Below are 14001 nucleotides of genomic sequence, written 5' to 3' on the forward strand. Positions count from 1 at the left end.
GCTGACAGTTCGGCACACTTCGCCGGCGCTCTTTGTGTCCCACGGCAGTCAGGACAGCTCATGTGTACTAACCGTAACTCTAGGAAATATTAGAATGAGTCTAAGACGTAAGCAAATGTGAAAGTTTCATGGCTCAGCAAAAATACATCTATTTTTGTACATTTAGCAATCCTTCTCCTCGCATGAAATTACTGTTGTGTGCCTGGGTTTCGGTGTCAGGGATGTGGGCTGGAAAGCAGTATTATTGATGGCTTCTTTTCAGTTTCTAGTGAGTCTGTTAGATGAATGAATTATGCTTTCTATTTCAGAGATTTTAAATTGTACGGATGAGTCAGTGAAGGAGGGCATCTCTTCTCATCATTAGATTTGCTAATATTCACTACTTTATCATTAATGTGATCAGTAGTGAACATGCAGTCTTGTTGCTAGGCGAAGACTACTGGTCTTCTGTAATTTGCATGAACTGGTGGCCAAAAAGAATGGGGAGGGGGGGCTCACTGTTGTTGTGTGTTTTAATTTGACAACCATGAAAGGGTCACAACTGAAGGCTGATGGTGGTTTTTGTCATATTGGTGTAGCAGACTGCTTATAGCAGAGCCCTTTCATTCTTTTAGTTTCTGATTTTGAAAGACTCTGAGGGAATTAACTGGGGAAGACCTTGTTAGTGTAAGCAATCTTCCTTTTTTCCCACTCTACACTTTGTTGTTTGAATGTCTGGATTTGAACTTAGCTTTGGATATTGTTAGAACTTCTTAAAGGACGTACTATCTTAACATCCTATCGTGTGTATGTAATGAAGTTCTGCCATCCTATTGTGAATTCCAGTAGGAAAATAGGGGAAAGTGCAGCTTTTACTACAGAGGGGAAATTGTGCTATGCAATCTGATTGCAAGATCTTTGTGATTTGATTTAGATCTGCTATCTTACCTGCCAACAGACTTTTGGCTAGAAGTTTGGGTTAGGAATTGTCTCAAGCATTAACATGGTAATTGAAATAAAGGAGGGGAATAAATTTGTAAAATCTTATCTCTTTTCTGAGGTGGTGAGATCTCAGAATGAATTAAACATCTCTATGGATTCTGCTGTTTGCTCAATTCCATTACAGTGTCATTGAAAATGATAAAAACTGTTGTGAAGGAAAAAACGGTATTGGGCATTGGAAAGGCACAGATATTTTCCTCATTTAGAATGGTGGCTCAAAAAGAGTCCCTGTACAGCTTAATGTAACTTAAACTGTGGGTATTCAAGTCATTAACTGCGCCTTAACTTTGACCATTTAGAATAAATACTACGCTCCCTGTGAGTCAAGCTTTGACTCTACTAAGCAAAAGAGCATACAAGAAGAATGCTATACTTCCTGTAAGATGGTTTAAAAATGGAGATGTCTTTGTATCCGTATGAATTAAAATGTCAGTCAAGGCACAGGAGTCTTTTTTGGGCTAATTCCACAATTCCTCTTTCCTTTGTTTAGACTAAAGCTGATGGTACCTCAACTAGAATTGCTTTACGTACAATATTTGTTTTCATTGAGCACCTTAATATGTAGTTGTTGGAAACAATACTTCAATCTGGAAGTTTATTTAGCTGATTGCTGGTAAGTAGAGATTTCAGAATAGCCAGAGTTGCATAAACCTTTGTGCAGATGAGAAATGCCAAAACCAAGTAGATAAGTACACGATGAATAACTAAATTGTTCGACTACTCCTGCCCTCAGTGTCCCTGGGTTCAACTGTTTAGAAAACGTGGCACATTCCTTGGCTCCTGCTCACCTGAGGAGCTCTGCTGCGGTGCTACTCAGCAGATAACCAGACTGATTTCCTAGGCTGGTGGTAAGAAGCTGTAATAGGTTAGCTGCCATTGCAGTGCCTACCACTGTGATCGCATACTTTTTCCATACCTTCCCTACTTCTGCACGCTCTGAGGGTGAGGCCGTAAACGGGGCCCGGGCAAGGCACTCCAGCAGACTCGGCTGCTCCCTCCTGAAGCATCAGATGAGGGTCAAGTTTTCCAAGAGAAAACAATGCCTTAATATTGCTTGAATATCTGTTGCAGTGTATATGATAAAGTTAGAATTAGTCTGGTTCCTGTTTCTAACTTAGATTTGTTTAATCTGGGCTCAAACCAACACTTCTATGGCAAATTACAACAATAAAAGCTGGATATGGAGGAGCTCCTTTATTCGTGAATCATCCCAGTGTAACATGCTCAACTGGATATCTACTATACTTCAGAGGATTTTATTTGCCCTCATCTGACACAGGTTCACCAGAACAAGCTGTAGATTTTATTGCTGTATGAAGCTCTTTCTGCAAAACCTCCCACATGGAATATGTCTAAAGATCATTGTAGTTTCTTGACGCTTTGGAGGCTAACAAACTTACGAGTGCTTTGCAAGTTCAAGGCAGACAAATGTCAGGGAGTTGGATCTGGCCTTGAAGTACTTAAAGATATTAGTCCCTGGAGAGAGGGCCAAGAGAAAAGCTTTGGATTTCTCTACTGTTTGGAGAAAAGCTGAAGGAGACAAAAAAGATTCATGTTAATTGGGCCAAATGTAACAAAAAAAAAATAAAATTCCTCTAATTATTTTTTTTCTAAATGAGAGAAAAAAAATCATATGAAGTGCAGTGTTAAGAGACTCTTATGACTCTGGCTGGTCCTGAGAAATCTGTCTGAGCCAAAGGTGGGGTTTTTATTTTATTTTATTTTATCTAAGAGCACACTCTGCATCTCTCTTCCATAGTGCTACAATCGTTGATTAAAAGCAGTCTTTTCACCCTAGGAAAGAAAAGAACAGGAAGTTTGTTTAAACAGAATAATTTCTCAGCTCTTGGAGTTATCTAAGGGAAAAAAAGACTGCATATCATTACAGTCAACAGTGCAACGCAGTTTTGAACAAACAAGAAGATGCTAAGTTCTCCTAGCTGTACTGGCAGGCAGGATACCCTGTAGGATCTGTATACACTAATAGGAGTGATAATGTGGTAGGTGGCCCTTACAAAGTATATGACGACTTGTTTTTGATATTAGGGGCTAGAAATTCCCCTGGCATTCACATGCAGAGGCTTGCAGCCAGAGAAATAAATACAGCACGTAGTGCTCAAAATAGGAGGAAGCACTTAGCCATTTAACGTGCTTTTCTCTTGAACTTTCTTCACACAAGGACGATAAAAAAATAGTCAAAGTAATTCTGATTATCTCCACTGGGCAAGACAGGAACAGTCCTTTGAACACTTTCACATCTGTGCAGGTTTCCTACCCGTGCTTTTTCCAGTGTCTCAAAGACTCACTTAATTTCCCTTTCTCCACATTTTGCTGGAAGGACGATAGAATTTCAGCAGATCTGAGGAAATCTTGTCCAGTGAATTAATTCTAACAAGTGACAACTTAGATTGTGCTGTAATTTTAAAGAAGTCCATGTGTAAAGTGGGCAAACAAAACACAGATCTCATCTGCTTTTGACTATTTCAGTTGAAATTGTAAGGGAGTCTCTTATGTCTTTCTTGAATATTCATGTATCGGTCACAGATAGCTGCCACGCTCACTTATGCAGAAGTCAGTCCTTACTTATGAAGGAATTTGTCAATGTGATATTCTTTGATGAAGCACACAGTACTGTTGCAGACTGAGTTACCCTGCAGGGTTTGAAACCTTTGTTGTAGTCCCATGGGATGATGAATTTAGTTGCATGTATTAATTTCTTCATGTGCATACATCTCTGTAGCATAAGTGATGTCTTTGCATTCCTTATCTAGATATGCAACTCAGCATATGTGAGACTTCCCGCTAGAATCTATTCTGCACTCTAACGGGATTTGGTCATGCTCCACTAGATCAGTGACAGCCTTCAAAGCATGATTGGTTAAATCTGTAAAGTTATTATTTGGAGCTCTACAGATAATGTTTACAAGCTGTTACATCTGAGATGTCATATGTGGATCAGACAATCAGTTTGCTTAGCAGTACTTCTGTCCCCATTCCAACAGTCTGTCCCCAGCCTTCTTTCTGCTAGCTTCTTTAAATGCATGATTGCTTCTGAAATTGTGCTGTTAGTGGGAATGTGCAAAGCAGAATTAAAGAAAAAAGTGACGCAGAGCTCTGTGAGCTGCTACTGGCCTTCTTTCACTCACTTCTCTGAGCCCTAGTAGGATCTCAAATCTTTAATCTTAGGAAGCTTAAGACCCAGTAGAAGGAGCTATAGCTCCCTTTACACTTTCCTGCTGACAATCCTTGGACAGAAAAGCAGAAAAGGAGCAAGGCTGTCACTGTGGGCAACACTAATGGAAGGTCGTACTCACTGTCAGCATGACTATGCAGAGTTCATCGGAAAAATTTCCAGTGGCAGGTAGGTAACCCTCATTGCTGATGACAGAACTGCAGGACTGCAATATTGCATAGCTGTAATGCTTTATGTAAACTGACTGTTTTGATCATTACCACACAAATTGGATTAACATCTGCACTGAGCTCTCAATGATTGACTTTTTTAACAACTTATTTTGTATACATTTACAAAATTAGAAAACCTGCCATTTTTATGAGATTAGATAACACAACATTTAGGGACCACCTGGGAATGTGAGACACAATTATTAATTTGTATGTATACATATATATATATATAATGGCTAAATTATTAGTTTGTATATATATATTTAGGTACACAGATCAAGTTTTTGGCTAGAATCCTTGCAGAATGACATAGGAAGGTTCTCAATGCAGGGCTGGTCTTGGGTGTCAATCTCTAGTCTTCTGATGTGATCCTGTCATCTGAAATGTAAACCTAGTTAGGGAACACATGCTTCTAAGTGTAATATCCTACTCAAAATCGGTTCTATAGCACAGAAATGAGACTGACAGAAGCAATATACTGATACAGGCCAAATTCTTAAGATAGACCATAAATGATGTGACTGTCCGCTATAATGCAAAGATAATGTTTTAAGAAGCAACTTTCCTTAAATCCAGGGAGAGTTCAATACATATAGCGTGGGTGTCCTATTCAAAACAGGCCTTTATTTCTCTAGAAATATAAGTAGAACAGATCAGCACTCCAATTTATCATTTTTTTTTATACCAAAATCTTTCCAGTGAGTAATTCTGTTGCACCTCTTTTTAGAGAATGAGACAGTGCTAAGAGTTAAATGTTTATGCAATATAATACTGTCCTCTGTCATCACTAATTTCCAAGGTATCTGTTTAAACAGAAGCTATCACTTTCTGATCTGGCTTGAGCCTCCTGCCTGATTCATTCTGTAATGTCACGAACAGTGGATCATGGATTCATGGAATAGAGCTGCTCTGATTAGAGATGAAGAAACTTCCTTTTACACATGCACATCCTTATAATCAGCAATGATGGGAAAGGAAATAAATAGTACAGTAGGCATGAATTGGAAATGTCTCTCTAAGAACCTCTCAATTTCACTTGAAGTTCTGAAATCTCGGTTTTCTCCGTCCTTAGCATTAACCCTTTCTTACCTTCAAGGGCCTTTCATGTGAGATTGATCCCTACCATTCTGCAGCCAGTATTTCTTTGGTGCTGCTGGCCATTGTCATTATAATAGCCACAGGTAAAAAAAATGGAAATGGGTCCAAAGAATCATACTCTTTTGAAGGCCCATTGAGCGAAATGTCTGCTACATGACACTTTGGTCACAGTCTTACAGTGTATAAAGTGTAAGGGATGTGTTTTGATCCTCTAAAGATGGTGATCACTTTACAGAGCACTGCCATAGCCCCAGCTTCAGAAGCCCGTTAGTTAATCTGGGGAAAGCTCAAGTGTGGGCTGGAGGGAGGCGGGAAAGTGAGTTCCCAACCAGGAGAAAAAAAAAAGGTTTATCACCAGAAGCTATTTTTTGTAATTGCTGATATGTTCCTTATGAAATACTGCAAGAAGAAGTGAGGGAGCAAATAAAAGAGACAGTCATTAAAGTGAGAATGAAAAGGATGGCATCTCTGTTGCTGGGTGTCAGTTGTGGTATAAGAGAAAAGCTGTGCCGGGTAGGAGGAAAGTAAGTGAAGAATCATGGAGAAAGGAATATTTTTAATTGACAAGATGTTGTAGCTATCAGGTGCAATGAGTAGCTTGGTGATCAAGTGCAAATCCATATGCTAACTGCTGGCATAAATTATTTATTCTGTTTATCTATTACCTCCATCTACAGGAAGAGAGCCTCAAAACCATGAACTTATTAGGCCGCAAACGTAAAACACATTTTCACTGTGGCTCAGCTTCTTTGGGGAAGAGAGGGTGGAAATTTCAAACCCCCAAACAAATATGTCTCTTAATTAACTTTTCTCACCATCTGTGCTTACTTATAGCTGAGGCAAGCGGTACCAGTGACTTGTGAGATTGCTTTCAATGCTGCCTCTTTAGGCCAGCTTTTCAAAGCAGCAATCACATGCAGTTAATTCCGATCAGATCAGCTTATCAGCTCAGTTCATTGTAGCGCTTTCATAATCATTCGTGTGTGACAGCCCATTAAAACTTGGCCAGGCCTTTAAAAGAAGAAAAATCACAAAATCCACGAATGTGTTTTACATTCAGCCTTTGAGCTCCGCTTGGCTCATGCAAAGGTACAATGCTGGGGGTGCAGCCTGCCAGACCCGGGAGGGCTAACGTGGCATGTGTGAAAGGCCACTGCCCATGGGTGGTTCAGGTTGACCAAGTGAGGTTTTCCTTTCTGGAGGACTTTTGGTGGATGGCAATTACAGTTCGAAGTTGATTGCCCTGGTCAAAAATGGCAGGGCCTCTCAGAGTGGAGAGCACTGATAACACAAAATGTTTCAACTGACTTACAACAAATATTTTTCAAAAAGTCTGGGGAAATGGAGAAGTTCCACCTAAATTTGAGTTTGGAGATGTTTGGTTTCAGAATTCTGATTTTTCTCTGTGAATGTTATTTTAATGTTATTTTTTCCTGTATCCACTACCCATTTACACATCCCTTATATTACATCTTGTTATTCTTTCTCAACAGATTAATTAAAAAATTCTGTGGATTGATGTTTGTTGATGTCTTTTATAGATTTGTCTCTAGCTTGTATTTTAAGAGAAAAAATTCAAATTTTCCACAAAAACCACAGGACAAAATATTTTTTCTGAACTAGTAATATTAAGGAGATTGGAAAAAATCCCTATGTGTAACTCTTGTGCACTTATTTTCAATAAGAAAGATTTCTTTGTGGAAAATATAATTGAAAGCTTTGAAATGACCAAAAAATACATACAGATATATATCCATGGTATTGGTAAAATATGTACTGCTGAAAAGTTTCTCACCACCTCCTAGTGCTAATAAGGTCAACCGTTTTGGAGATGGAAACTTTTTGTTTACAAACAGACTCTACAGGAATTTTCTTGCTGATTCTACATTTTTATTCTTGTGTACTGAAGTGGCAGATACACGCAGAAAGAAGGTATTTTTGAATAGACTTGAAAAATACAAACCAGATGCTGCCTTTTTTCTCCCCTTTTTTTTTTTTTTTGAAAGAAGGGAAGAAAATTCCCTAAATTTAGACTGTAAAATAGACTTGTAGGAGGCAGTAAATACGGATCTCAGTAAATGTCTATAATTTACAGCTACAGATATATACCTACCTATACATATCTCTGCATGTATTTGTGTCTGCATTCATATATGTCTGTGTGTGTCTATATATATGTACATACGTGCTTCTAATGTTTATTTTGGTTTTGGTTTGCTGCTTTAATTTAGCAAACAGGAGGTCCGTGGTTCTAATTTAGCTTCTCCATCTCATTTTCAGTGAGCCAGACAGGTTGTCTTTAGGATTTGTTAGTAAAGGTGATGAGTTCCTCCAGGCTCCAGAGAAAATCCTGGTATTAGGACTTGAGAGTAGATGCTACAAACTGCCAACCTGTCACATGTTTTGGAGCCACCTGACACTTTTTTGAAAAATTGATTCTTTCAAAAGGCCAGCAACTGTGTTGCTTTCATTTTAAATAATTAATACGCTCAGGAGACTTCCTTGTTGTATTGCAGCCCCCAAGGGTGAAGAGTTTTGGACTAGTCTGAACGAAAACCGCTTCAAATAATTTTGCTGATGGATTCTTTATCTTCCCTCTTAATTTTAATTGGGGGTATTGATTTAATATAAACCCACCCAATTTAGTGAAGGCATAGGGGATGAAAATTTTCCTTTTGCACTTAGATCTACCTCCTTGCCTTGAAGTTTTATTTACACCAGTCTTGCAATAGGGATGATATTCAACAGCACTGTCAACAGCGACTTCTGTTTACAAAGGGAGCTGGAAGAAATGCATGTCTGTGGGAAATACCGATTTGTCAAAAGTGAAATGTTCTTTTGATGAAATTTCAGGTTTTTTACCCTTAACAAATTTCAAATGTTGTTGCTTTACTGGAAACCCAAATGCTGGCCAAAGATCATTTGTCCCTTGCTGTTTTCTGGCATACCTTCCACCAGTGATTTAGACACTTTGTTGAGAGCACATGATCTAAAAAAGACCAAAACCCTAGAGTTCCTTGCATGGCCATAATTAATCTGCTAAGCAGTCTGAATTTTTATTTTTATCACCGCCATTGACATGTTTGCTGTTGCTTTTATTAGCTGGGTTTCCTTTAAAAGGAACACCTTGGGCAATAACATGATCTGTGCATCTGTCTTGGGCCTGTTTTCCAGTTATTTCTCTACTTTTGGCCAGTTTCAAGATGAAGGTTACTGTGGGAGGACTTACTGTATGTTGGGGAGAGTGGAAGCATTGTGTGGAAGGTGTTCCCCCAGGACACATGAAGGAGAGAGGGAGCTGGTGTTTTTGAGAAGGGAAAACAGAAGTCCAGAAGAAACCAGGCTTTATGTTTTTCTGCTACTCAGGGAACAACTCATCACAGTGCTCTCTTGACTTTTTCCTGGATAAGGACTCTATTGACCTGAGAGCTGTACCAACATACTGTAAAAAGAAGGTCCCTGTCCCAAAGCATGTAACTAGATGGGACAGAAAGTAGGAAGGGAAGCAGGGGTAGTGAGAGAAGGGATCCTACCCAAGGTCATGCAGCTGTCGAAGGAAAAGAATGGCAGTAGGCTTTGGTTTTCTTTAATTCCAAGTTGGTGCCTTACCTGTCAAACCAGGCGGTTTTTCTGTGTTTTTCCAAGTATATAACTAGACAGTGTTTAATTTTGTTCTAAAACCTGTAACTATAAGGTGATTGAGGTGTTTCCTTGAAGACCAAAACTTCTAGCTGAAAGCAGGTATGGTTAGTTATGTTCTTGGCTTTTAATCAGTGTCTCTCTTCTGTGCTATATCAGGTTCTCATTGAGGATGTTAAGTACTGACATTTGTGCTTTTGGGAAAAAGAGACATGCTTCCTGCAAGGGCACCACTCCCTAAGGCATCACTCCTTTGTTTCCTTGCTTTTATTTTATTTGGGGGGCTGTCAGTATTTTAGTATAGTTTTCCATGGTGGTGTTCTTTATAGCTGCAAGATGGACTGCCTGGATTTTGCCAAATAGACTACCTTTAGGTTCCACAAGGAGCAGAATATTTTCCATTTGGTCCATTGATGTGCAAATACCTATCTTCCTTGGGTATACAGGCAGCCTCCGTGCAAGAAGAAAAAATTTGAAAGGGCCTGAAAATATTTCAAAGATCTTTGCGGAGATTCTCTACAGCATTTTCACCTTTTGCACTTTTTTTCCTCATCTTTTTAAGCATTAGCCCTTTGGCATGGGCAGGTGCTAGGAATGTCCTGGCACCGAAGGCAAATGCTCTGTTGAGGCTCTGTCCTTCTGCCCTGGTGACCTTTCCTTGGATGTCTGCCAGCATGGCTCTGATGAAACCAGAGCCGCTGCAGGTCTCTCTGCCAAGCACTTGCGGTCAGTAAGAGCAAAAGTCAGCCTTTATGTTCAGCATGGTCACAAACTCTCTCTGGTTGGACTCGATGATCTTAAGGGTCTTTTCCAAGCTGAATGATTCTGTGATTCCATGAAACAGTGTGAAGGTTGTCAGGAGATCTAGGTTGCGGTTTGTTCCAGCATATTCACTTCTGCTCTGTGCTACTGCGTCTCTGTGTGGTCTTGGAAAAGCCATGCGGCTTTATTTGTTCCCCCATCTTACTTTATTTCTTCATTTGTATCATGTAAATGAGAAGGTTTGCCCACAAGCACTTAGATGTGCAGCTGACTTTTTTTTTGTATTGTCAATGGTTTATTTTAAAAGTAGGCTCTTTTAAACTTCTAGAAAGCACCCCAATTTTTGCTTTGTTATCAGGGTAGTCTGTCTTTGATTGAAAGCTTCCCTTTCCTCAGGAGCTGCACTAGTAGAAATCCTCATATTGTATACAGCTGGATCAAAGGTTGGATTGAGTTGTTTTCCTACCAAACTATAAAGTGATTTTCTTTTTAAACCTTTCTTTCCATTTGGCCGCTACTTAATGTCTTTTGTCTGCTTAAGGAGGACAGGTGCAATTATTCACCTCTGAGTCCTGGGAAAGAAATTGTAATTCAGCATGGTCTCTTAGAAAGGAATGTAATTCACTGCCCCACATACAGTACGTTATGCAGGTCAAACAGAATTGTGAAAGCTGTAGCATCGTCAAGGAGAGCATACGATGAACAATGCTTGGTACCAAATCAGGCTGTTTATCTTAATACTTTATTTGGGAGTAGAAAAGTAAAAGAATTAATTATAGATTGAAGCTTGATAGAATTGTCTTTTCAGTCTTTTAAGGACAAAATCTCTTGGCACTGCTACGTGAGGAAAAGGATGTGTGAAGGTTCTCCGACTAGTTCATTGGGATGTAGATTTGAAAGCAGTGGTAGCAGATCCATCATTATTTAGATAATTTAATCTTTTTTTGTTCCTTTATTTCTTTTTTTTTCTTTTACTGTGATGAAAATGGGGTATGATCAAAAATGTAGCATAGAATTTGTTTTGAAGAGAGGAAGTTCTCACCTTTACCTTACAGAGCAACCCTGCCCACCACTGAGTTAAGATACTCTGACTAGATAGAGGTTTCAGCCCAGAGTGAATATATTCAATAGATATTTAATAGACTAATGATGGGAGAGATCTGTTTACAGAACAATATTCTGCACAGGGTAGACTAATGGTTTCTAGCTGTGGTCACTGACAACTGCAGAGCAGCTGTGTCCCAGCATACTTGTTGCTTGAGAATTACAGAAAATGAACAGATTTAATTTAAAGAAATTTAGTTCAAGTTTCAAGACCTTTTTTCACACCTGTGGGGAAAATAAGTCAGGTTACTGTTTGTGTGTATCGTGGCTAAGTCTTTTCATTGCAGTCCCTATTTTTACTCGCTGTTCAGTTTATGACACTTGCACCTTTCTGGAAGAAACCTATCAGCTCTGGTCTAATCCTAAAGGCAAGTTGCCACAGAATTTTGAATAGAGTCCTTTTTGCTCCTTCATAGTCAAAGAAGTCAGATGCACGTTTCCCACCTTTGTTGAAATAAATAATTTAATCATCAAATCTTTTCCTCCCCCTAAATGCAAGACAATGATTTGTAGAATAGAGACCAGTCTTTTCAGGCAGTTAAACGTTCATGCTTCTCCCCCTCCCCCTAATCAGTTAATTCAGGAGCAGAGAGATAAACTTGATGCTTTCCAGTAGAGGGTGTCTGAAGCAGATGTTTGGTCATTTTGATTTTTCTGAAATGCAAAATGGAGTAATTCTGTGATTCTCTGCCATGGCTCCCCCCCCCCCCCCCCTTTCTTGCACCAAAGGAGTTAATTTGAGGTAAAAAGGGCAATAGAAAGAGAACAAAGCATTACATTTGTTGTTCTTACAGCCAAGTATCGTACAATAGGCAAACTGAATATGGAAACTATATCTGCTTATGGTAAGATGTATAATTCCCTTCAGAGAAAATACAGACTGCTGTGTAGATCTAAAAAATGAGCATTTTTTAGAGTCTGGGAATAAACAGCTGTGCTGCTGTTCCAGGACTGAGTGTACCACATGACAATCACTTTGTTTCTCTTGAAATGTTAGTGAAGTAGAAAAAAAAAATCACATAACATTAATAAAAGACAGCCAAGCATGTTAGTGCTTTTGTGAAGGCTAAGTTGCATGGCTTCGTGAATATCTTGTTTTTAAAGGGCAACCAGCATTGAAATCTTGTTAACTGACTAAAAAGAAATTAATTGATTTGAAGGACTACATCTAATTTTGGTATTTTACTCTAAGATGTTCTGTGTGAACAAACCCTTTTGCTAGTCTTGTTAACATCATTAGGGGTGTTTGCGTTGGTGGTGGTCTCTCTGGGTAGAGTAACTTGCATGATTAAAAATATTTTTCCTTATTTAAGAAAAAAAAGGGAGGGGGAGGGGAAGGATGTTTTCCTCTGAAAAAGGAATGATAAACCCACACAGAAGGGAAAGTGCCAATTAAATTATGGTTTTGGGGAAACAGTTAAACTGTCTATTAACAACATGTCAAATATAAAGAAGGAGGGAAAAAACCACAAATATAATCTTTTCAGCAAAAGTGAACTTAGATTGTTACCTGTAACATTCTTAAGGAATTTTGTTTTCACCATATTTAAGTTAGTCCTAAAAAACCCAACACACTACCCCCAACCCCCCAAAAAACCAGACCCAACAGAGATGTCATTCCCACTCAAGGAATGCTTTTTAAACTGACCTTATACATTTTTAAAAGTCATATATCTGGAGGAATAAAAACATCCAATTTCCTACACCCAAGTGAAAATACTTCATTCTGATTTAAACTGAAGTGAGTCAAATGTAATTCAAAAGCAGATGTAAATAAGGCCAGCGATCACAAAGGGATGAGTTGCTGGTCCAAATGGGGAACCGGAGGAGAAACTCGAGAGTCACCCTGCGCAAATTACATAGCTGGAAGGAGAAGCCTTTTTCTTACTTCGCACAATACTTGAGTTTTGTGAGGAAGGGAAGGGTTCTTCAATGAAGTGCTTACTACAGTGATGTCCAGTGATGGCTGTGGTATCAGCAGATCCGCAGCTGCACATGAGACTCCTTGCCGATGTATTGGACATTTATAATGTGTCTTCCAGTCTGAAGAGGTGATGGTGTGTATCGCTGCGCAGAATGTCTCCCACAGATATTTCACTTTTGCTTTTCCCTCTAAAAAAACCCCAAAGTATACACTTGCTCTTTCTGTGTAGAGAATACACTCGGCCAAGCTCTCAGATGACCAGAGGTGACAAAGTCCCATTGGCCTCAACCAAGACACTCCTGTTTGTATTCATTGATGGTCTGATGAGCAAAAGTAGCCGAAGGGTATGTTTGACTCCGACATGGACTTCTTTTTCATGTTCTTAAGTCTGTATTATCTATTGCGTGGATACACTGAAACAAGCCTGGTTCCTGTGGTTCTAAAAAGAGGCAGATTTGTTCTCTGAGTTTTGCCCTGACCATGTTGCTTTAATCACGTATATATGCTGTTTCGTTCTGTCCCCTTCTGGCTTTTCTTGAGATCATGGGAGAAGGGAAAATACCTTTTTCACATGAGGCAAAGAGTTTTTTGGGTTTTACCACTGTTTTATTTCCTATGTTTTATTCTTTCACAACTGAAGTGAATCCCCCACCTACCTGTGGGGATTTTAAGAAAATAATCTTTTAATGTGGAAGTGTTTATGTTCTCATTAAGGGGTGAACATAACATTGATTTCCTCTACCCTCACCCAAAATCTAATTGCAAACTGCAGTGGCTGGAGATAAGTCTGCTCACCAGGTTTAATGGTGTTTTACTAGTTTAATTAGGCTTTTGGTTTAAGGTGTTGCATGAGAAGAAAAGGGCTTCTCAACAGTTGGGTTAAAAAGGCAGGGAGAAACAACAGCCGTAAGGGCACTTTCCCATGTACTTGAGCATGATTAAATGTAGCAGGGGGGTTCTTCCTTCACTGAGTAAATTACCTTTGTCCCACGTGTATATTGATATAAACTTTAAACATTTGGCTTTGCCGTATATCTCAGGCTGCTTCTCTCGCTGCTCAGGGTCAAGAGAGAAATTCATGAATG

The 14001-nt window shown here is 39.2% G+C and overlaps 1 protein-coding gene across 3 annotated transcripts in view; it reads left to right on the forward strand.

The window, feature by feature from the left end:
* RBMS3 (RNA binding motif single stranded interacting protein 3) overlaps positions 1–14001 on the forward strand; it is a 723228-nt gene that overhangs the window by 221250 nt on the left and 487977 nt on the right. The window lies entirely within an intron of this gene.

Source organism: Mycteria americana, chromosome 2, assembly GCF_035582795.1.
Source record: "Mycteria americana isolate JAX WOST 10 ecotype Jacksonville Zoo and Gardens chromosome 2, USCA_MyAme_1.0, whole genome shotgun sequence".
NCBI lineage: Eukaryota > Metazoa > Chordata > Aves > Ciconiiformes > Ciconiidae > Mycteria > Mycteria americana.